The following is a 26,044-nucleotide window of genomic DNA, read 5'->3' on the forward strand; positions in this document are numbered from 1 at the left end:
CTGCATCAAACTTTTCCATTCGAATAGTGAGTGGTACTCAATCGAGTACGACTATTTCGAATACTGTTGTATTCGATCGAATACCTACTCGATCAAATACTACTCACTCATCTCTAGTAAACACTAATCAATATTTTTGTATTTATTTATTAAAAAAAATAGGAAATTTGATGGAAATTTGGAAAAAATTGCAATTTTCAAAATGTGAAATTCTCTGCTTTTCAGGCACCCCTCAAATAATGCAAAACAGCATTTGGGATGTTTGTTAACCCTTTAAGCATTTCATAAGAATAAAATAATATGGAGGTGAAATTTAGACATTTAACTTTTTTTCACTAATACATTCATTTAGACCTAAATTAACACATTCACAAAGGGTTAAAGGAGTAAATGCATCTGGTAGTTTTTCGTGCAATTTCTCCCGTGCACAGAAATACCCCACATGTGGGTGTAAACTGATTTTTAGGCAGACGACAATGCATGGAAGGGAAGGAGCAACACTTGGTGTTTGAACAGCAGATTTTACTGGAATAGTTTTAATGCGCCATGTCTCATTTGCAGAGCCCCTAGAGTACCAAAACAATGGAAACCCCCCAAAAGTGACCCCATTTTAGAAACTACACCCCTCACAGAATTCATCAAGGGGGATAGTGAGCATTTTGACCCTACAGCCGTTTTACAGATTTTACTAACATTGGAATGTGTAAATGAAAAATGACTAAAATATCACTTTATCCCCAAAGTTTTCATTTTCACAAGGGGTTAAAGTAGAAAAAGCCCCCCACAGTTTGTTAAACAATTTCTCCTGAACACGGCAATACCCCATATGTGGCCATAATCTGCTGTATGGGAACATGGCGGGGCTCAGAATGGAAAGAGCGCCATTTGGCTTTTGGAGGGTGGAGTTTACTGGAATATTTTTCAGGTGCCATTTTGAATTTGCAGAGCCCCTAGAGTACCAATACAGTGGAAACCGCCTAAAAGTGACCCCATTTTGGAAACTACACCCCTCATAGAATTTATCATTTTGACCTCACAGCTGTTTCACAGATTTTATTAACATTGGGACATAATAATGAAAAAATACTTTTTTTCCAATAAATTGTCCATTTAGCGCCATATTTAAAATTTTTGCAAGTCGTTAAATAATCAACCCTTTCCCGCCGATGGCATTTTTCGATTTCCGTTTTTCGTTTTTGACTCCCCTCCTTCTAAACCCCATAACTTTTTTTATTTCTCCGCTCCCAGAGCCATATGAGATCTTAATCTTTGCGGGACAAATTTTTCTTCATGATGCCACCATTAATTATTCTGTATAATGTACTGGGAAGCTGGAAAAAAATTCAAAATGGGGTGGATTTGAAGAAAAAATGCATTTCTGCAACATTCTTACGGGCTTCGGTTTTACGGCGTTCACTGTGCAGCCAAAATGACATGTCCCCTGTATTCTGTGTTTCAGTATGATTCCGGGGATACCAAATTTATATGGTTTTATTTACATTTTAACCCCTTAAAAAAAATCCAAAACTGTGTTAAAAAAATTTTTATTCTAAAAGTCGACATATTCTGACAGCCGTAACTTTTTTATACGTCCGTGTAAGGGGATGCATAGGGTCCGGGTGTACTTTTTAGTTCTTCCATTTTCAGGAAATGCCATTGCTTTGATCACTTTTTATTCAAGTTTTTATCAGAATCAAAACAGTGAAAAAACGGCGGTTTGGCACTTTTGACTATTTTTCCTGCTACAGCATTTACCGTACAGAAAAAATATTTTTATAGATTTGTAGAGCGGGTGATTTCGGACACGGGGATACCTAACATGTATGTGTTTCACAGTATTTAACTACTTTTGTGTTGTAGGGAAAGGGGGATGATTAGAATTTTTAATACTTTTTTTAAAAATTTATATTTTTTTTAACTTTTTTTTTGCATTTTTTTTTTTTTTGCATTTATTAGACCCCCTAGGGGTCTTGAACCCCAGGGGGTCTGATCACTAATGCAATGCATTACAATGCTAATACATTGCAATGCATTGCAAAATACCGGCACTTCTATTTCAGGCTATGTAGCATAGCCTGCAATAGAAGTAATGTAATGACAAGCCGGGGAGCCTTCGCAAGACTGTCATAGTAACGTGACGCCGGCCTCGGAGCTTACTCCGGGTGCCGACAATCACAAAGAAAAGGGCGGCGCCCATGCGCCGCCGGGAAAATGGTGCCTCCGGCACCTCTGACCGCGGCGCGGGAGGAGTTAATGCCTCCGATCGGTCCGGGGACTGATTGGAGACATTAGCGCCAGTTGTCTACTGCGTAAAGCAGTAGACACGCGGCGGATATGGCGACCGCCTGGCTCTCTGGTGGTCGCCATAGTTACACAGCACGTGAGACACAGCATGCACGTGTCTCACAGGGCATAACAGGAAGTGAGCTGTGCAGACGGCACAGACTCACTTCCAGAAAACCGGCAGGATCAACCAGGTAACGGGGGCTCAGGGCAGCCTGGGGTCACTAACCAGACCCCAGGCTGCATAGTAGACATACCGGCACCCCCTGATCTTGCCGCGGGGGGTGCCAAGGGAGGGGGGGAGATCGCAGAACCCTTTGTTTGCAGTGGTCATGTTTGACCATCATAATCAGAGGGTTAAAACCTTCGATCGGTGAAAGCACCGACCGGAGGGTTAGAAAAGGGGGAGAGCAGTCGGTAAGAGCTCTCACCCGCTTCCGATTCCGCCCGCTCAGCTAGTGAGCGGGTGAGCGCTCCATGACGTACTATTACTTCATGGTGCACGAGGTACCTAGCGCCCATGAAGTAATACTACATCATGGGTCGCTAAGGGGTTAAAATATAGATAATGTTTTTGCAAGTTTTTTGGGGGAAACGTTTTTGAAAAGTAAGTGGGGCTTAGCAGGAGTGGACAGGGTAATCTGTAAATAACAAATCTACTATACGTTTTGCAAGAGACTGGCTTAAATTATAGTGCAAATTTAAAGCAGCTCATTGCTGGCAAAGATTTGAGACTTGCACCTCCTAATAAATTTGGTGCCTCTTACTCCAACTGACTTTTGACTAAGATTGGCGTGTGAAATGCCAGTGTTAGTAAATTCATTCACTGTGTCTGTATTTTCTTCATCTTGTAACAAAATCTATACCAGATGTATTTGTGAGCTTCAGCAGAGAAGTTTGAAAACTGTGTTAGATTTCTTCACAGGGATTTGCTGCACAAAGTTTACCGTATGTGCTTCAGCGACACAGGCACAGGTAGGAGCGCTGATAGTCTGCTGTATAGAATAAGATACCTAAGATTCTAAAGAGAAAATAATCTCATCTCAAGCACTGCAATTTGTACTAAATAAATGTTAGTTAAAGAATACACATAAAAGCGCATGTTTATCATTTACATTATATTTACTATACATTATATATGAGGCTCCTACTTATTAGTGTACATTTTAATAACTATGGGAGTCTGCATGCCAGAAATATGATGTATTCTGCACCAGAAAGCAAGTGCAGCTAGTTTTCTCCATATAAACTAAGAAAATGTGCCAAAAAGAGCTAACAAATATGTCTAGCTCACCAATTCTAATTTCCTGAATTGAAACTGGGCACGGTAAGCTGTTGTCTAACTTCATCCCAGATAAAGTAAGGTCCTAAAATAATTCTCTGGAGCTAAAATCCAGTGCAAACTATACCAGGAGCAAGTGACAATGACAAACACATTGACAATAACAAAGCACTGGGAGCATTGTGGAGTGGGGGAGTTAGTGGTTACATACAGGTTTTCATCCCCAAAATCCACAAGGGTCAGATGTTTTACAGGAGGTCAATTTACCTATCTGTATATTTTTAGCATGTGGTAGGAAAGTGTATGCAAACAGGGGGAGAACTTACAAATTCCATGCAGAGTTGTCCTTGGTCAGATTGAATCAGATGAGGAGGCGAATAACAGCATAATATTGCGTTGCGTCAGGAGCACCAGAGATGCCATTGGTTCTGCTCATTTATACCTTTGCATTTCTAGACATAGCTCAGTAATAATAATAAATTTTATTTATATAGCGCCAACATATTCCGCAGCGCTGTACAATTTGTAGGGTTCAAATACAGACAGAAAGATACATTACAAAGAAAATCATTTCACACAATGGGACTGAGGGCCCTGCTCGCAAGAGCTTACAATCTATGAGGTAGAGGGGGTGACACAAGAGATAGCAGGGGCGGCATTGCTTATACAGAGGTCAGACAATTTTGTAATAGAGGTTACTGTCATTACACAAACATAAAACTTTATGAGCCATCACTAGTGGTGTCCTGTAACATGTGGATGGAGCTTGGACATATAAAGTTAGCCTGAAATGACATCATATCATGTGGGGTAATGTGGGAGCGGGGACAGAGGAGGGTTAAATTTTGGGGATTCTAATTACAGTATGGAAGGGTTTACATTAGAAACTGTGATAGGCCTGTCTGAAAAGATGTGTCTTTAGTTTGCGTTAGTGGAGACCCAGATTTGTAAAAGACATAACACATTGGAATCAGTTGACCCTAATGTAAGTGTATAGCTGATATCATATGGTCAACCTGGTGATACATTCCTGTTTTGTTATCCATTATCTGGACAGACTATTTCTAAAATTACCTAATGTTACATTCAGAATACTGGCACAATAAAATATGTGACATCGAAACGGACAATGACTTTTGGACAACCCAGACACTTTTTAGAGAGTCAGAACCTTATTCTCTAAACTGGCCTTGTGTTTGTTACATCAATGAAATAATAAGCTTGACTGACTGTAACATTATGTAAGGAGAATAATCTGCTCTTAATAATAAAATGTAGGTTCAGACTTGTTAAATGCAGTAGATGCCATAATAGAATTCAGTAGTAGAGTTTGTGCGAGAAATCGTGATACATATTGGTCTGTCTGCCCCGGGTCATTTCTAACATCCAGCTATCTACCCCCAGGACACAAATAGGAAACATTACAATTTGTTACCTGACACTGGTAACAAATTACAGCGCTGTGAACATGTTAGACTTTGCAGTGTTTTCCTTCTAGCGATACGCACGTCACAGGCCTGGGGTCCAACAGTGTAAATCTTGAAAGTTCAGGGCCCCTTTCCCATCAGCAGTGTTAAATCTGGAAGCTTACCAAGAACAGCTGGCTGCAGGTACAGCGTTCAGCAACGTCGTGCCTTCTGATTTCATGTTACAGAAAATGAGCAATGTTCTCCAGTCATATACGCCACGAATATATGTATTTTATTAATTATTAAAGCATTTACAAAACATAAACTAGATTTTTATCGCAACTTGATGCAACCGTGAAAATATGTCTTCAGATATTTGACTTGGCCCTTTCTGGAGAGAAGATAAAAGTTATGTCTTACTGAACCATCAGGGCATCTGGTTTTGTTTTACTATCAACTGGTGATCAAGTGGAAAGTGACCAAGCTGAGCAAGGGGGAGCGAGTGGTGGGAGAGATCCATCTGCAGTATTTGTGTTCAGATGTTTGACCTGTTATATCCAAGGTTTTTAATCTTTGAATAAAATTATTTCATTATATCTTTTCTCTGTAGGTCTCACTACCAAATACTGACCACGTGAAAGTGAACTGAGAAGATCAATAGACTTCATAATGCAATTATAAATAATAGTTGATATAATGTGTCTAGTGCCAGCTGTCTGTTCCCACCAGCGTATTGCTCATTCTGGTGGGCACAACCACCCTGTTCCTTGCTTCCCCTTACTACTGTGCACTTGTTTTTACTGGTTCTGACCATAAGGCTTAGCAGCGTTCACTGTCAGAGATCAGGCACGGAGAGGACCTGCTCTCTGCCAGAGCGTGAGGGGAGTCCGCTGGAGCAGCACTGCTTCAGCGGCCTCCTCAATCCACCGCTCGGTGCTAAGCCAGTCCAGGACAGCTTGTCCTGGACTGGCTTAGGTAAGCAAAAATGCCGCCCTCCCTGGGGCCCTGACATAGCGCCGCCTGAAGCGGTCGCTTCAGGTCGCCTCATGGGAGGTGCGGCACTGCATGCACCCATATCCTTTTCCAGGCAATCTCTGTCATCAACTATATAAGACAACTTCTCTATGAACGTCTTGCTTCTGCAATGTAGGTATCCAGCTTACTAGTTTCTTCAAGGTTGTGCTCCTCTGTGGCTCTATTTACTTCTGGTTTTGACCCTTGCTTATTATCTACCCTTATCTATGCCTATTGATTTTCAGTCCTGCTGTCTGTCTGTGCCTAACTCAGGTTTATGCTTGAACCCAACCAATGCTGCCAGACCTGACCTGTTGCCTGTCTCTCAGACTTTGCATGAACTCCTCCAGCTCTAGCCTTAGCCCTACCTAAACATTTTTCTAACTAATCCCATTGGCACTTGCAGCTTTGTCTCTTGGCCTTCAAGACCAGCTGTGGTGACACCAGGATCTATATAGATATTTAAAAGGGTGAGAACCAAGAAATTACTTAAACATCTCAGAGCAGGAGATGGCTCCTACACTCTATACTGGAGGAAACCACTTGAACCAAGATGGAGAGATGTCTCACAGGAGCGGGGTTCAGCTCACTGTCAGCAGGATACTTGAAAGACGCAGTACCTAGCAAGACCAGGCAAGTTGAGAGAGTCATGGGATTTGCTTGCAGTGAGGAAAGAGACACCAATGCTAGTAGGTCGGCTAGTTCTTAGGCATCTGGTGAGTGAAAGCTGAGGACCTGTGGTGGTGGATAGTAGATCCCGTGCACTAGCAGAAGTGTGACATTCTCCCATTGAGAACAGAGGCCTACACAAGTTATTGTCTTACACTTTTATGAGAGTTAACCTTATAACAGGCTTGCTGTACTTCACCGTCTAAAGTAAAGAGGTTTCCGTAAAGTAAACCAGGTGTCCAATGTGTGTCCATTCTTTGCTGGTAAGGCTAAACTGAAAAATGAAATGCCAGCCACAGTGGAGCAGTGGCCAAGCTACATCATCGCCATATTGGCACCCTGTCCTGGGCACCAATGTCATCACAACCTCTACACTCAGAGTATAGGTGCTGTGAAGCACGTCTCATACACCGTGTTTTCACTCAATAAGCTCATGAAGATTAAAGGTAACTGCAAGGATATGAAAGGAATCTGAAGAATGATGCCTACAAAAACCACATGTTTCTTTAGACACCTCCCTCACCAATGTATTCTGTATCATGCTACCTCAGTCTATAAATGCCTTATGGGGATAATTCACTGCAAATAGATCATTTACAGCACAAAAATCTCTGATCTAAATTTAACACCTTTTAGTTCTGGTAAATGTATCACATGCTATACATATGGCAACGATTGTGTTGGGAATCTCATTTGAAGCCCTCAAAAATACCTTCAGACAAAAATGAAATCCCTGTCCCCTATAACTTCGTGGTGTCGTTCATATTTGTATCCACTTTTGCCTTCATGACTGTATTGCGCCACTTATGCAATTTGTTTCTCATTTTGTTGAAAGAACTGCATGTTTATGTTTTTTGTCATTTGTAGTTAAATGTAGTTAAACTTTATACATTTATATTTTGTGGGGTGGGGGCAGGGCCATTTTATCACATTGGTGAGCCCTTTGCAAATGGGTGCCCCCCCCATTCACCACCACCACCTAGAAATACCTGACCTGCACAAACTCTAATGCCCCCTCAATGGCCCCCACATAGTATTACGGCCCTTAGTGGCAAATGCCTCCCTAGTGGCCCCATAATGCCCCTCATAATGTCCCCTTCCAGGATGCCCCCACATTTTCATGTCCCCTTCACAGATTCATACCCCCCAGTTGTCCCCACATTGTCATGTACCCCCATCCAAGTTTTCTTCACCCTGTCATGTCCACCTCAGGTTGCCCCCATCGTGTGATGTCCCCCCCAGGTTTCCCCCATAGTATCATGTCCTCCCAGGTTGCTCCAACAGTATCATGTTTACCCCCCAGGTTGCTCCCACAGTATGTCCCTCACAATGTTATGTCCCCCTCATATGCCCCACAGTGTCATGTCCCTCTCAGGTTGCTCCCACAGTACCATGTCCCCAGGTTTCCCCCACAGTATCATGTCCCCCTAGGTTTCACCCACAGTATGTCTGCCCACACTGTTTTGTCCCCCTCCATGTTACCCCCACAATATCATGTCCTTCCACAGTATGGTCCCCACAGTGTCCCCCAGGTTGCCCCCACAGTATGTCCCTCACAGTGTCATGTCCCCCTCAGGTGGCCCCCACAGTATCATGTCGTTCTCAGGTTGTCCCCACATTATCATGTACCCCCAGTACACACAGTAACATGTTCCCCCAGGTTGCTCCCACAGTATGCCCCCCTACACTGTCATGTCCCACTCCAGGCTGCCCCTACAGTATCATGTCCCTCCACAGTATGGCCCCCACAGCATGTCCCCCACAATGTCATGTCCATCTCAGGTTGCCCCCACAGTATCCCTCTCCCCAGATTGCTTCTACAGTTTCATATCCCCCACTGTATATAATCAAAGAAAAAAAAACAAACATTATTACTTACCTTTCCTCGTTCACCCTTGTCTCTGGTCACGGAGTCTTCAAAGAGCAATAGGCGTGATGTAGGTGACGTAACTACATCTTGACTCTTGCTCACAGGACACTGGGAGCAAAGACAGTGGCCGGGTGGTGAAGCCAGAAGCAGACAGCTCCCTACTCCATTACTGTCTGCAATTCATCAGCATCCTCTGGACGCCAATGAGTTGGGGCAGATATCAGCAGCAGATATCACACTAATAGTTCTAGTTTTAAAACACATTTCAAAAAAAGAAGCACCCGGAGAACATGACTAAAGGGATTCCAGGCAAAAAATATCTTGAGGAGACGTCATTAATATCAGTCTGGTGGGAGTCTAACGCCTGGAACCACCACCAAACCTGATTGATGACCTATCCTTAGGCTAGAACAATATGATAATGCAGCTTAAAGCTGGCTATAGGCATAAAGGTAACAATGGTGGTTTTTATTAGGTTACACAGGTAACAGCTATACAATTCCAGGCCAACATTCCACGTATTCTAAGGAAATGACATTTAGTTATAAATAGTTACATAGTAGATGAGGTTTGGGGAAGACTTCAGTCTATCAAGTCCAACCTATAACCCTACAATCCCTACAGTGTTGATCCAGAGGAAGATAAAAAACCCATGAGGCTCATGCCAATTGCCCCATTTCAGGAGAAAAATTCCTTCCTGATTCCAATCTGGCAGTCAGTATGAAACCCTGGATCAGCGTGTCCTTAAAATCTAGAATTCATAACCCGTAATATTGTTCTCTTCGAGAAAGGCAGCCAGGCCATCTTTGAAGTTGTTCAATGAATCTACCATCACCACTTCCTGGGGCAGAGAATGGTGAAATATTTGGCCATAACATCAACCTTAATGGATTGTATACTTACATAAAGGAAATAAAAACTACCACTCCTACTGACAGGAGGTTTTCTCTGTTCCAACTTGACCTTGACTCCAACCTGTTATTGACTAACTTGTTCGCCATCTTGAATGCTTCTTGTTTTCTAGACTTACTTTTGCAACAGTAGATTTCTGGTAGTCTGATTTACTGCTAGATGCAGGGATTCAATATACATAATTATGACCATGCTGGTTGAAATGTACTCCAAATATACATTTGTTTCCTTTGCAAAACCATACTATTTTTTATGTGTACACCTAAGGGAGATTTGTCAACTTTACATGACAGTCAGGGATGGAGAATCAATAGGGTTGGTCTACGGACAGTTGTGGCACTGCCCTTGTTAGAGCATGAGTCTTTGATTCGTGGGGTTCGTGGTCACTTAGGGATGTATCACCATTGGACCCCGTGATCCACTGTAAAGACATAATGCTTGTCACCCCTGACCACTATGTACTGACTAATTGGTAAGACAGTTTTAATGTTATTTACTACAACATGTTATATTTGCAATGATTTTGTAGACTCTTTCATAAGATAATCTTTTTATTAAAAAAGTTACTTTTTAACTATCTGTTAGGACAGGATTCTTTTCCGAGAAGTGACAATATTTGCCATCTCTTTATGAGATATTCACTAAGGTATTTGCTTAAACATTTTCTATAATTGTTAGTGCACATGAGTAAAATTGGACATTTCTGCCTATTGATATCTAACTGTTTCAAGATAGAACAAAAGTCAATTTTTGATTCAACTTTACACTTAGTGAGCAAATTAAAATTAAAATGCAGAGGATTTACAATGTCTATATGTTATATTCAATAGGAAGACATATTTCCTTATATAAAAACTTCTAATAGCTTCTAGTAGCTCTTGGATCAGAGTAATGTTTTGTTTTTTTTATGTATAAAGCCTTTGGCCAGTAAGGGACAGAACCTACACTCTAGTTTTTTATATTGACCTGAAAAATGTATCGACTTTGATCCTTTGTCATGTTCAAACTACATTTTGTCTGAAGTATAACACAAAGGTCGAAGTGCAATAGTGAATTGTTATATCTTTTTTGGGTAAAAAGTGTTTGATTTTAGAATTTATACCTACAGGAATAAGATAGTTCTAGAACATAAAATGTGACTTGGCCAAGTAGTATAACTTGTTTTTTTGCCACAGTCATGTTGTGCTGGTATGAGTCATATTGTACAGTATTATGGTATCATTTTACATGGTTGTAAACTCACGGACTTGGTCAATAAACTCAGATGAGTGTAATTTATTTGCTATATGATCATCACACCATTTTACTACTAAAGTGGTAATTCTAGTAAACGCCAAAGTACAGGCTATATTGTATGGTTTCAGGAAATTCAGCAAACATACTATATTTGGATACTACATATACAGTACATTACATGTATTGTACATACATATACTAGAGTAGGGGTCAGCAACTTTCAGCTCTCCAGCTGCTGTGAAACTACAACTCCCAACATGCTCCATTCACTTCCATGGGAGTTCCAACAACAGCAGATCAAGTATGCATGCTGGGAGTTGTAGTTTTACAAAGGTGGAGTGCTGGAGGTAGCCTACCCCTGGTCTAGAGGCTTTTACTGCTTTTTGTCGTGAAAATGAGATGTTTCTTACATTTATAAATATTCAATATCAAAATGACAGTAGTAAACTATAGACAAAACAACTGCAAACAACTGCCAAGTATGGAAGAAAGAAAGCGGAATGAAGAAATTTCCCCAGCAGTGGAGAAGCTTCTATATAGCATGTAAAGTGGAGACCTATGGTAACTTGTTTATATTATAGTGACTACATTGCAGAAGGCCTGGAGGCTGAGTTCCATTTCAGGTTGTATCTGCTGCACCTCTCTGTCTTCCCCAGACATGGAGCATTACAGGAAGGGTCAACACCTTACTTGTAGAGCCTCCACCTGGCCGCTAATTAACCTCATTAATAACCCATTTTCCATAAACTTTTCTCTTCCACCCAGCTTTCCCAGGATAAAATATACACCTTTCTGTACCTTCAGTGCCACAAACACGCTACTTCGGCAGTCACACTGTCACTATATATATATATATATATATATATATATATATATATATATATATACACCCATGAACCCATTTCAGTAATACACTTTATTAAATGACCGTCAAAAACTAGTGACAGACATATTTGGTATCACTGTAACCATTATGAATAGAGATGAGCGAGTACTGTTTGGATCAGCTGATCCGAACAGCACGCTCCATAGAAATGAATGGATGCACCTGGTACTTCCGCTTTGACAGTGGCCGGTCGCTTAACCCCCCGCGTGCCGGCTACGTCCATTCATATCTATGCGAGCGTGCTGTTCGGATCGGCTGATCCAAACAGTACTCGCTCATCTCTAATTACGAACCACACAATACAATTAACACAATAGTGATCCATAAAAGGCTTAAATAAAAATGGTACAGTAGTGTTTTTTATGTTATCAATAAAAATCTAGGGTACGAAATTTTCAACTGAGGTCTGAATATATTTAACTGCGCTCTTTTATAATGGCCACAATACTTAAAACGACTACTTCCACTTTTGCCTGATCTGCCATTCTTGAGTCACCCTGTAAAGGGCTCTCCCAGGTTGAAGTCTCTATTACCACACGGAGACATGGAAGTCTATCGCTCCCTCCTGCCTCACCGTGTTCCCTCATAAGCTACATTTTAGGCCTGTAACCTACGAGTGAGCAGATCTGTAGTGCAGACAAAACAAGCATTTCATCAGGCCTTGACAGTTCAGACCCAAAGCCTAAAGAAGCTTACATCACAGAAACAGGAGAGAGGTGAGTATGGGACATTATACTGTGTTGGGGGCCATTATGGGACTTAATACCATGTGGAGGTCACAATAGAGGTTTATACTAGGTGGAAGGCCACTCTGGGACCCTATGCTATGTGGGGGAGCCACTATGGGACATTATACTATGTTGAGGGACAAGTTTGGGACGTTATACTGTTAGAGGGCCAGTATGCGATTTTAAACTGTATAGGGGCCGCTATGGGACTTTATACTTTGTGGAGGTTTGCTATTGGACATTAGAATGTGTGAGCGGCACTATGGGATTGCGTTGGGGATCAATATGGGACATTTTACTATGTGAAGGGTTGTTATGGGATACTTTACTGTGTGAGAAGCTGCTATGGGACTTTATACTGTTTAGAGGACCTCTATAGGACATTGTACTGTGTGGGGACTCCTATGGAACATTATACTTTGTGGAGGTCCGCTTTGGGGCATTATGCTCCTTGGAGGCCACTCTGGGACCTTATTCTGTGTGTAGGCCACTGTTGGACATTATTGTGGGTGAAGGACTACTGTGGGACTTTATACTGTATGGAAAGGTCACTATGGGACATTATACTCTGTGGGGGCCATCCTGGGACATTACTCCTGTGTGGAGGCCACCATTGAGCATTATTCTGGGTGCAAGACCACTGTGGGACTTTTATGCTGTGTGGAGGAGTACTATGGGCTACTATGGGACATATTATGTGTGAAGATTTACAATTCTAAGGGCTCATTCACACGGGGCAAGAGGGGGTGGATTCTGATGCCGAATCCACCTCAGAATCCGCCCCCTCACAATAGAAGTGTATGTAGACCACAACCTTCCTTTTTTCTGTAAGCGGTATGTTCCCACTCATGGAAAAAAGAAGCGAGCTGTCCTTTCTTCAGGCAGATTCTGCAGCTGATTCAGCCCCAGTGTCCGCTTCACGACAGCACCCTCCAGACTAGGCCCATTCATTTGGGCCTACTCTGGAGTGGGAAGCCGCGTCTGTCGGAAGCCACGCGTCACAATCAGGACCAAAATACACCATACCGTGCCTCGTGTGAACTAGCCCTAACTGTGCTGTAATGTGTTTTTCTTTCTTTTTTCAGTATTTTCCTCTATATGGTGCTATTACAGTATTTGGGGCACAGTATTAGGGGTAGCAGCAGGATGCAAAGATTGGTAGAAATGGGAGGAATCTAAATTGTTGTGTGTCAAACTCTGCAGAAACAACTGCAGATGAACAGGAGGGGGCCCCTAAATTTCTGTAAAGTGTGGACTAGCATAGTACTGTGAATCCACCCCTGACTGCCTGTATGCCTTTGAAGCACTCAATGTGGAGAGCATTTAATGCGTGGAGTCCATTAAGTTGGTCTCTTCAGTGTCATCTAGAGAACCAGCTACACTGTCATAAGGAGGCCCAGACTGTGAGTTTGAAAGGGAGCATCATCTGCAAGAATAAGAGTGATGTCCATCATCTCACAGAGACTTCAGATGGCTGAGATGTGTCTATGTAGTGTTCTGTGATTCTGTATGCTACTTCCTATGCAGGGGTGTAACTACCGGGGTAGCAGGGGTAGCAGCTGCCACAGGGCCCGGGACATTAGGGGCCTGGCAACAGGCGCTACCACTGCGTTTCTTTTCTTTTCTTAATAAGCCGTTACTGGCTGGAGTTACTCCAGCCGGTAACGGGCCCTACTTACTGACCAATCCTGGCAGGGGCCGGGATCGGTAAGTAATGCCGCGGGCCCCACATGCACTATTATTATACTTGGGGGGTCTTTTCAGACTCCCGAGTATCATGATTGGAAAGGTAAAGGAACATAATAAACATGTTACTTACCTTTCCACGCTCCTGGCAGACTTTAGACCTAGTTCTGTGACGTTCCTGATGTCACATGACCGGGGCCTGCGTCCAGGGTCATGTGACGTCTGTACGTCATTAGAGATGGCGGAAACCACCGAAGACTGCAGTGGAGCCAGAGATATTTAAGTAATAGTGTCTTTTTATGTTTTATGTCTCTGATTATTATATAATAATTGTTCATGGTTGTCCACAGTGGAGCATAATACTGTGTGTAGGGACCACTATGGGGTACAATACTTTGTATTGGGGCCACTATGGGGCATAATATCTTGTGCAGGGGCCACTATGGACATAATACTGTGTGCAGGGGCCACTATGGGTATAATACTGTGTGGAGGGGCCATTATGGGGCATAATACTGTGTGAAGGGGCCACTATGGGGCATAAAATCTTGTGCAGGGGCCACTATGGACATAATAGTGTGTGCAGGGGTCACTATGGACATAATACTGTGTGCAGGGGCCACTATGGGGCATAATAGAGTGCACAGGAATGTGGCGGGGTGCGTCAGTCGGTCGAGGTCTTCGGTGTCGGTCAGGAAGGGGGGGCCCCATATCAAAAGTTCGCCACGGGGCCCCGCCTTTCCTAGTTAAGCCACTGTTCCTATGCCTTCAATAAAGCTAAGCAAATTTCTGTCCCATTACGCTGAATGTCTGTTGTTTTTTTTCTTTTGACATGACTACACTAGTCTACACGTTTGTGCAGGGCACGACCATCAGGAGCCCGACTGACATGGTCATGCTGAAATACATTTTGTGCCTACCTGTAGAAAAGCATGATACAAAGTCTTGTTTGTACTAATCTGTTGAATATAGTGTCAAATAGCATACCTTCTGGCTCTGTTTGTTACATAATATTCTGATGATCATGATGATTAGTATTATTCCTTTGCCATGTAGATGGTTACGTTACAGTAATATGCTATATCCAGAATACAGCTGAATATTCCATTTAGATCATGGTCATAGCATTTGGCTCCGACCCCAAGACAATGAAGTTAATTAAGTGCTAGGAGAAATAGTTACCTCATGGTCCAAGAATGCTCTTAACAACTTCTGCGCTCTACAAGATAACAGGAAAATTAGGCTGATGCTTGAGCTGATACTAAATAAGTGATTTCTTACCAACTGTATCATCTTCAATAGAAACCTCATCTTGGTCATGTATAAAGAATGAAGTATTGGCTGAGCAGTTTGCCAATAGGTCACAAATAAACACAGCGTACCATGTAAACTATTCCCCAAAACGGTACCCAGACACGGTACATACAATATTAATGCAGAGATGAAATCAGTAAATATCATGTATTAGCCCATACAGAACACAACCACCTGCCAAGATACATTTTCAGCCCTAAGTATTACATTAGATGACCCAAAGATCTACAGGAAAAGTCCAACTCTTTAGAAGTCCCCTTAGTAGATATTTTAGCTCTTTGAGTAAATGCCCGTGCCAGTTCATTACATATACATATCTCATATATATATATCTCCGCAGAATATATATATATATATATATATATATATATATATATATATATATCTACAGAATCCACTAAAATAAGTGGATAGGAAAACCCTACTTTTCTCTCCGCCAGTTTCAGTATAAAACCAGAGGAAACCAGGCGGAAACTGAGCCAAGAAAAGTTAAATTTTCTTATTGCAGTCTACAACTGTCCAACTTTTTCAGTATAGGCTTATATATTAAATAGATGCCAGTTAAACCATCACAATTTAGTTGGATGGGACAACCATCTATTATGTATGGGGTCAGGTATGTTGGGTTTTGATATGCCATTTTTTCAATAAAGTAGTGACACCACCAGAGATGTCTAGCATCAGCTTGTTCATCTCTTCCTAACATACATGGATGGAAAGGGTGGGGTATCTATTCAAAATATATGAACACCTTTAGGTTTTGGCCCCACATTGCGGGGAAAAAAGCGCTTTTTTTTTCATAATTTGCTCCAGTTTTTTGACCCAAAGCCAAGAATGGCTTCAGAAGGAATGGGGAATATATAGGCAGATCTTATACTTCTACATTCTGCTCAATCCACTCCTGGCTTTGTCTCAAAAACTGCAGAAAAATCTGCAACAACAAATAATCTGCAATGTGGGGTCCCAGCCTTAGGCAGCTTCTATCCCTATGCTTTATATTGCCTGCTTGGGATGACTGAATGACAGAAATGATAAATTTGTTTATGTTTAAACAAAGGATTTGTTAGTCATCACTCCGTGGTCCATGAGAAGACGAATGAGGGGTTTCATATAGTGCTCCAGTATACTGTGAACATTTGCAAACACTGATAATATGAACTTTTTATTACCCATATTTTAAAATCCTATTAAAATGAAGTTAATTAGCTTGTTGTGCTCTGATCATTGTCAACAATAAGAGCTGCCAAGCCTTAAAAGCTTAGCTGGGAACTTTATAGACAAAATTGCCTTGGGAAAGCTTAGATTAACATACTATAAGCTTTCAATATGATATAAGTCGTATAAGGAATAAGCCCAAAGGAAAGCATTTCTGATATTTTGCACAAAACACCTGGACGTGAAGAACTACTTGTCCACATCCTGGGGGGTTTAAAATTGTCTATTTTTGCCCCCTCTACTCCATGGGAAAAGTTGGGAGGGTTAAGGGTTGGGGTAAAGGTGGGAGGTCTCATTTATGCAGTAAAAAAAATACATATACCGGTATATGAAACATTTTTATAAGAGTTTTGTAGTGTGAAATGAGTTTTAGTGTACTTACTGTATTTGGGACTGAATTTTATAACCAAATATATATTTATATATAATATATATCATTTTCTAACAGATTCATCAAGATATCTTTTTTGCAAATCTGGGACTGCGACTGGGAGTTTAATATTGACAACCTATCCTAAGGGAAGTTCAACACTATCAGATCGATGTAATTCCCAACTGATTGAAGGAACTCTGAATCAGACACTGCTCCATGCATTGGGGTTGATTTACTATTACTGGCTAGGGTCAGGGGATAATCACTATAGTCTATAGTCTCTCACTCTGCCAAATCAGTATCCCTGCGCTATGCTGAGTAGGTCCAAAAGACTGAAACAGCGCTGTCCATAGCTGGGAATCTGTTCCTTTTGGAATAGAAATGCTAATTTGGCAATTAAATCCGCATCATGTTAGTAGGCTTATTAACTGAGTCATGCATTATGTTAAGGAGGCTGTCCTCTAGAGGGCAGCATACAGAGCCACTGTTCTACTAATTCCATCCTGGAGAATAGATTTGCATATTACTGGCAAGAAGATAGAAAACTGCAGTTCTATTCAAGGCCTGTATACAATGCTCAGAGCTGTGCCTGTCCTGGTGTCTGTTCCAAAGAGAACTGTGACCTCTTCAGTCAGCTGATCGAGGAGGAAGCCATATTTTCAGGCACATCTATTACACAGTGTGACATTAGTATATTCCAAAGCTATGCAAAGAATGCATTAATGTACACACCCTTTGAAACTCATTTCTTTAAAGTTTACCTGTCATTTCAGGTGATTGTTTGGTATAAGGTGTAATGTGTGTATTAAATAGGGCTACTGTTTATGGTTATTATATGACTTATATAATGCTATTTTAAGTTGAGTCCCACATTGTGGAAACACAGCTTTTTTTGTTTCAGATTTTGCTGCAGTTTTTTGAGCCAAAGACAGGGTTGCATTGAGCAGAAAGTAGAAGTATAAGAGATTTTTTATATATTTCCCATTCCTTTTGTAGCCTTTCTTGGTTGTGGCTCAAAAAACCAGAGCAAAATTTGCAACAAAAAAGCTGCATTTTCACAATGTAGGGCTTCAGCCCCATTGCAGGTTTTATCTGTGGTTTGCATTTCTCACCGAGCTGGCGAGCAGGGACTGGCTGTCATACACTGTACACAGGGAATTACAGAAGAAATATATATATATATATATATATATATATATATATATATATTATATACTGTACATATATATAGTGAAGAAGGTAGCTTGGTAGAAACAGTGGTGCAGACCCATCCAGTCAGAAACAGGGACACAAATCTTGCAGCAAAGCAATTTATTTAAGAAAAACAGCAAAATAAATAAACCTTTAGGTTAGGCACAAAAATGAGCAAAATAAAATACAGCCTTAACTTCAGACAAAATAATGTCAAACAACGGCCTGCTCGTCTGAGCACTAACTAAACAGGAAATACTAACTATGCATATGGCTTACTACCAGCCACATCAATCAGCCAAAAAAACACTGTATCGTACACAAGACTCTCAGTGTCAGGACAGACCCAGTCACCTCCCTTCACTCCCTGGATCTGCCCTGAAGTGCAGGCTCTGCAGTCTTTTATGGACCAGTAACGAGCCTATGACCCACACCTGGGATTTAGGGGTCTTGTATAGGCCTTAATCCCAGGTGTGGGTCATAGGCTATTTACTGGCCCTTAAAAGGCTGCTTATGTGTGGACCATACATAAGTCAGGAATTTAGGGATGATATAGCGGGACGCCAGCACTTTGCCTTTCACTTTCTCACAATATATTGTGCTTTGGTTATGGCAGAAAGCTCCTATTCAGTGTTTTTCTTCTTTCTTGGACTTTCTGAGGACTCCTTAAACTCCTAGATATAAGTCATCTGGAGATGTATTATAATATACTACACATTTTCGGTAAATTTGATGAAACAACAGGAATTGTATACATTTATTATAATGCAATGTATAATCAATTATAATCCTAAACATACTGAATACGAGAGCAAACCCAAGTACCAAGAGAAGATCATACAATCACGGTGTCAAGGTTTTGCTCTGGTCATGAGTCCTTTATATAGAAACTTTTACATCAGACTTCCCATTGAAGATTGTCAGACTGCCTTGTTCAATGTGCCTATTGACAGGAAATCCAGGAAACCTATCACTACTTTATCACGGAAATATTTATGTGTATATTTGTAAATTATATTAAAAGCTCTTTTTACGAGTCACTTTTATATCCCGAATGAATGAAGTTTCTATAATGTTCATAGTTCACCATATAAAGGATGTGTTAATCTTGATCAACATGGGCCTATTTCTGGAGAGCCCTGGCTTTATTGCAAGTCAAATATACTTTCGGCGGTGCTTGGACTGTAAACAGTGTGTAACAAAGAAACAGGTAGTTTTGTTTTAGTGTCTGCCACTAATGAGTAGAGCTGCTCTTGAACTAACAGACTATATAGCTGTGGAAGTTGTAAGAATATCAGGCATTTTCTGGTTATCATTTTATTTAGCTTGGTCAGGTTCCAAGGCTATACATTAAAGGTAACTAAAAAATCCAATTAGCATGCCAGGGCTGCTCTACAACTGGTTTCATTTGAGAAGGATCAAAGATTTTTTATTTCCTTAACCATTCTGTTCATTAACAATAGAATACCAAGTTTTACAACCGGGCCTGGTGTGGAGTCCACACGGATTAATCAGGGGAGAGACGGAGAAGATAAAACATATAAAGTACATCACAAACTCAGGCTTAGTTGTTGCATACATTCTGCCATCCCTGATAATTACAAATGCATGTGTACAGTGTGTACAAGGATATACACACAATAGGGCAGATTTACTGTTGCAAATGTGATAGAATTTTGGCACACAGTGTGCCAAGAAACTGGCGTATATGCCATGAGCCGGATTTGTGACTTGTTTTAGGTTGGGGCCACACACAGCAAACATGCTGCAATATTTCCGCAGGGAAACCTGTGCGGTAACAACCACCCAAAATTGGGTTGCTGCAGCTCATTGGCAGGAATCATTGTGGGTCCCTGCAGCTTTCTGCCTTTGCATTACCTGGTGTTAGTCACAGCGTGGGGTTAGCTTTGCTTAATCTCATCTACAACATTGCTACTGTAGATTACTGTGGGGTAGCTCAAATTTTAGGAAACAAAGTGTGTTACGTGCACTAAACCTATCACACAACATACACCATTGTGACAAATATGGCGAATATACTGGTTGCTTCCATTATTAGGGAGCCTTCACACGGAGTATACGCTCCGCTCATTCTGAATGTAAAACACGTTTAGAATGAGCAGGTAAAAACAAGCTCCCATTGACTTGAATGGGTGCCGCAATACATTGAAATCAATGGGAGGCTTTTTTCCCTATTGCTTTCAATGTGATACACGCATATCAATGACGTCAGACGTCACATAACCCGGGACGCAGGCCGGGTTCATGTGACGTCAGAGACATCAGACAACTAGGCCGAAGCCTGCCCGGAGCGGTAACTAACACAGTTTTTTATTTTTTATGTTTCTTACGTCTCCCGAGCCTCCGATCATTATACTCAGGGGTCTGCAAAGAAACAGGGACACAAATCTTGCACTAAAGCAGTTTATTTAAGAAAAACAGCAAAATAAATAAACCTTTAGGTCAGGCGCAAAAATTAGCAAAATAAAATACAGCCTTAACTTCAGACAAAATAACGTCAAACAAAATCCTGCTCATCTGAGCACTAACTAAACAGAAAATACTAACTGTGCATATGGCTTACTACCAGCCACATCAATCAACCCCAAAAAAAAAAAAACAGTACCGTACACAAGGCTCTCAGTGTCAGGACAGACCCAGTCACCTCCCCTCACTCCCTGGATCTGCCCTGAAGTGCAGGCTCTGCAGTCTTTTATGGGCCAGTAATGAGCCTATGACCCACACCTGGGATTTAGGCCTACACAAGACACGGGTCTTGTATAGGCCTTAATCCCAGGTGTGGGTCATAGGCTATTTACTGGCCCATAAAAGGCTGCTTATGTGTAGACCATACATAAGTCAGGAATCTAGGGCTGATATAGAGGGACGCCAGCCTTTCACTTTCTCACAATATATTGTGCTTTGGTTATGGCAGAAAGCTCCTATTCAGTGTTTTTCTTCTCCAGCCGGTAACAGCCTATTAAGAAAAAAGAAAACACTGCGGCAGTAGCGGCTGTCACCGGGCCCCCTAATGTTCTGGGCCCTGTAGTAGCTGCCTCTGCTGCCTCCGCGGTAGTTACGCCACTGGTCCAAAGGAAGTTGTATTTTATGCAAAACAAACTGTAATTTTTATTGACACCATTTTGGGGCCTGTTTGACATTTGAATGAATTTTTCTTTACATTGAGAGAAATAACAGCAAAAAAAAGTGAACTATGAGCATTTGTATTTTTGTTACCATTATGGTGTTCGCCTTATAGGATGAATAATTTTAGATTTTTACTGTTCAGATCCCATAGTAAACAGGTCCATCTTTCTTAAACCTAGACCTAAAGATGAACGTAGAGGCAAGTGGGATGCAGCCATGTTTTGCTCTTATTTAAAAAAAAAAAGCAGCCATGGACAACTTGTAGGATTACATGGCCAAAATCAATGCAATCACTTCCCTAAATGTACAATGTAAATATACTATGCTATATTTACTGTGCATATATGTGCAATAAAAGCACCAGTAATGTAATTCTAAATAATTTTTATGCTCCGTATCTACACATATGTTAGTGCTCACAGAGTGGTCCTGTATCTTTGGCACTTGTTTGCTTAGGCTTACTGAAATTGGACCAGGGTTGTACAGTGGGGCAAAAAAGTATTTAGTCAGTCACCAATAGTGCAAGTTCCACCACTTAAAAAGATGAGAGGTGTCTGTAATTTACATCATAGGTAGACCTCAACTATGAGAGACAAAATGAGAAAACAAATCCAGAAAATCACATTGTCTGATTTTGTAAGAATTTATTTGCAAATTATGGTGGAAAATAAGTATTTGGTCAGTAACAAAATTTCATCTCAATACTTTGTTATATATCCTTTGTTGGCAATGACAGAGGTCAAACGTTTTCTGTAAGTCTTCACAAGGTTGGCACACACTGTTGTTGGTATGTTGGTCCATTCCTCCATGCAGATCTCCTCTAGAGCAGTGATGTTTTGGGGCTGTCACTGGGCAACACGGACTTTCAACTCCCTCCAAAGGTTTTCTATAGGGTTGAGATCTGGAGACTGGCTAGGCCACTCCAGGACCTTGAAATGCTTCTTACAAAGCCACTCCTTCGTTGCCCTGGCGGTGTGCTTTGGATCATTGTCATGTTGAAAGACCCAGCCACGTTTCATCTTCAATGCCCTTGCTGATGGAAGGAGGTTTGCACTCAAAATCTCACGATACATGGCCCCATTCATTCTTTCATGTACTCGGATCAGTCGTCCTGGCCCCTTTGCAGAGAAACAGCCCCAAAGCATGATGTTTCCACCCCCATGCTTTACAGTAGGTATGGTGTTTGATGGATGCAACTCAGTATTCTTTTTCCTCCAAACACGAAAAGTTGTGTTTCTACCAAACAGTTCCAGTTTGGTTTCATCAGACCATAGGACTTTCTCCCAATACTCTTCTGGATCATCCAAATGCTCTCTAGCAAACTTCAGATGGGCCCGGACATGTACTGGCTTAAGCAGTGGGACACGTCTGGCACTGCAGGATCTGAGTCCCTGGCGGCGTAGTGTGTTACTGATGGTAGGCTTTGTTACATTGGTCCCAGCTCTCTGCAGTTCATTCACTAGGTCCCCCCGCGTGGTTCTGGGATTTTTGCTCACCGTTCTTGTGATCATTTTGACCCCACGGGGTGAGATATTGCGTGGAGCCCCAGATCGAGGGAGATTATCAGTGGTCTTGTATGTCTTCCATTTTCTAATTATTGCTCCCACAGTTGATTTCTTCAATCCAAGCTGGTTGCCTATTGCAGATTCAGTCTTCCCAGCCTGGTGCAGGGCTCCAATTTTGTTTCTGGTGTCCTTTGACAGCTCTTTGGTCTTCACCATAGTGGAGTTTGGAGTCTGACTGTTTGAGGGTGTGCACAGGTGTCTTTTTATACTGATAACAAGTTTAAACAGGTGCCATTACTACAGGTAATGAGTGGAGGAAAGAGGAGACTCTTAAAGAAGAAGTTACAGGTCTGTGAGAGCCAGAAATCTTGATTGTTTGTAGGTGACCAAATACTTATTTTCCACCATAATTTGCAAATAAATTCTTACAAAATCAGACAATGTGATTTTCTGGATTTGTTTTCTCATTTTGTCTCTCATAGTTGAGGTCTACCTATGATGTAAATTACAGACGCCTCTTATCTTTTTAAGTGGTGGAACTTGCACTATTGGTGACTGACTAAATACTTTTTTGCCCCACAGTATATACCATATGTGTAGCTGCCCTGTAGGAAGTTTATCCTTCCATTACCAGAGAAGCAGAAACATCGATGAAGGTTTTGTAGTGAACCAAGATTATTCTAGACAAACTGGTTGTAGAACATCAAATTGACCACAAATTGTTCTTGCACAATTTGTCGTCTGTCTGTCTCCCTGATCTGTAGAATATGTTGGTGCTATATAAATAATGGGAAGTATACAGTATATAGAGCTGTAGGCAGTAAATACCATTGCATTTTATTATGGGCTATGTACTGTTATTGGCCAAGGGCACAAGGGCTCTCTTCGCTTTATCTACCTGACCTGCAGAATATGATGGTGCCATATAAATAGTGGGTAATATACAGTATGTAGAACTGTAGGTGATCAATACCATTGCTTTTTATTATGACACATTATTAATAGTGCGTGTATGTAGAGAAAATCGCTTGCATTGGTCTGTAGAGGGTCATGGCTTCAATATCTTGTACTGATGAAGGTTAATAAGCCCTTAACAGCTGAAAGCTAAAATAAATGGCTATCTACTTTATTAGGCTGTACCTGTGCAATATTTTACAGGTTCTAAATGCATTATTAAACACTAGAAGCAAAAAGTAGGAATTTGGCTACTCCGCATGTTATCCCAGAATGATGATTAGTTTTCTCGTTTTCCAAGTTTTCATGAAAAGTTGAAATATCTGCAGGGTCTTGCTGGATACACGTTTGAAATCAATAGGTAAAAAAGCCTCCAATTGATTTCAATGGGTAGCTCGTGTATATCGGCACCCATTGAAATCAATGGGCTCTGTTTTGAAGCGCCACGCACGGACACGTGTATACGTGTCTAAAGGAGCGGCGAGCTACACCGTGTGAAGGCACCCTAAAGCCTTGTGAGTCCAAAGTGCAAACATTTGGCCCTTTTCCTACAGCGAATACTTGAAACTGGCGGTTATGGGTGCTGTAGTGGGGAGTACCGGTACAGGGATACAGGGAATGATCAGCGCACCACCTGGCATGTAAACAATACTGGGAGCGTCCTAACAGTCAAAGAGGTGTAAGTGATCAGTGGGGGTTCAATACTCAGGGCAACTGCTGATCAACTCTTTGAAAGAACTGTGATACTTTTGACTACTCCTCTGTTTACATTGCACAGTATCTGTTTTATAATCACCATGAGATGTTATTACAGCCTGCAATGATAGTACACGGCTATATATAATGTGCTCCACAGTGGCCCCACACACAGTATAATGTGCTCCACAGTGAAGTAGATACAAGTAGTTTGTCTTATGTTTGTAAGCTGTGAGATGATCTAAGTCCAATGTGCAGACAGGGAAAGCTATTGTAAACTGTGAGAACAACCAGCCCCTCCCCTCTACATTCACTGTGTGAAGAGAGAACAGACCCTCCCCATCCACTCACTGTGAACCCGTCTTGTTTCAGAATTTCCTTAGTAACAAGAAGTGAACTGCAATTTAGCTAGTGGCAGGAGCTTAAGAGAGGTTTTTCAGGCAGAAATAAAAAGCATTACATTTTTATCCAGAAACGCAAGCTTTACATAGTTACATAGTTGATGAGGTTGGATGAAGACACAGGTCCATTGACTGAAAAGTTAGTGCCCATCTAATGGGAGTCTGGAACCAGAACAGTCATATTAAACAATAGGGATAATCAGATGATCAGGATTCCCGTGTATGAAAGACTTTTTCTCTGCTTCCTGAACAGTGCCTTCATTGTTGTGATTACTAATGAACTGTACAGTAGGTGTAACAAGGTTGTTATTGCTCTCATAGCATCAATGAGCTATGCTTACCAGTGCCCGGCCCTTCCATGCTTTGACTGATGTGCACACTTCAATGCCTTACCCTGCTGCCACCTGTACAGATTCTACCCTCACCTATTGTCTGTATATCCTTCCCCTCATACATTGTAAGCCCTTGCAGGGCTCTCTATCCCACCCTTTCAGTGGTTACGGTTAGTATTGTACTTGTGTGTTTTGTGTATTGTATGTAATACCTCAAATTTACATCCCCATGGAATTAATGGCACTATATAAATAAATAATAATAATAGTGAGTAGAGATGAGCGAGTACTATTCGAAACTCCCATTTCGAATAGCATGCACCCACAGGAATGAATGGACGCAGCCGCGTGCTGGCCGCTTCCATTCATTCCTATGGGTGCGTGCTATTTGAAACAGCCGTTTCGAATAGTACTCGCTCATCTCTAATAGTGAGATAGCTCTTGAATAACTGTAAGGGAGAATAGCTTGGAGTACTGTAAAGAAGTACAATAGATGTATTTGCCTCAGTTGTCTTTAACCCAAATCTCCCAATGTAGTTGTGACTTATGTGGTGTTGTATGATGTACTTGGGTAATATATCAGCCATCAAAATACACTCTGACGCTTCTCACATAGCAAGTTCAGGCACACATCAGCATAGGAGCAGCATAAAACAAAAATGTGGTCTCTTGTAAGTGCACATAGTCACAAACACATAGAACATTAATGTCCAAACCTTCTGTTTGATTTTCCATGACAAGGCTAGCAATCTGTTGAGACTTCATGGCTTAGTTTAGTCTTTTAGTTTGGGCAAAGTGGCTTGACAGACAGGAAGACACCCATGGAAAGTACTCTCGAGATACCTTTAGACTGCTAGGGACAAAGACCTTTCCATCACAGTTGCCCAGATAAACATGTGGTTACCTAGTTAAAGGAGCCATCACCTTACAGAACCACCTTT

Source organism: Leptodactylus fuscus, chromosome 4, assembly GCF_031893055.1.
Source record: "Leptodactylus fuscus isolate aLepFus1 chromosome 4, aLepFus1.hap2, whole genome shotgun sequence".
NCBI classification, from domain to species: Eukaryota; Metazoa; Chordata; class Amphibia; order Anura; family Leptodactylidae; genus Leptodactylus; species Leptodactylus fuscus.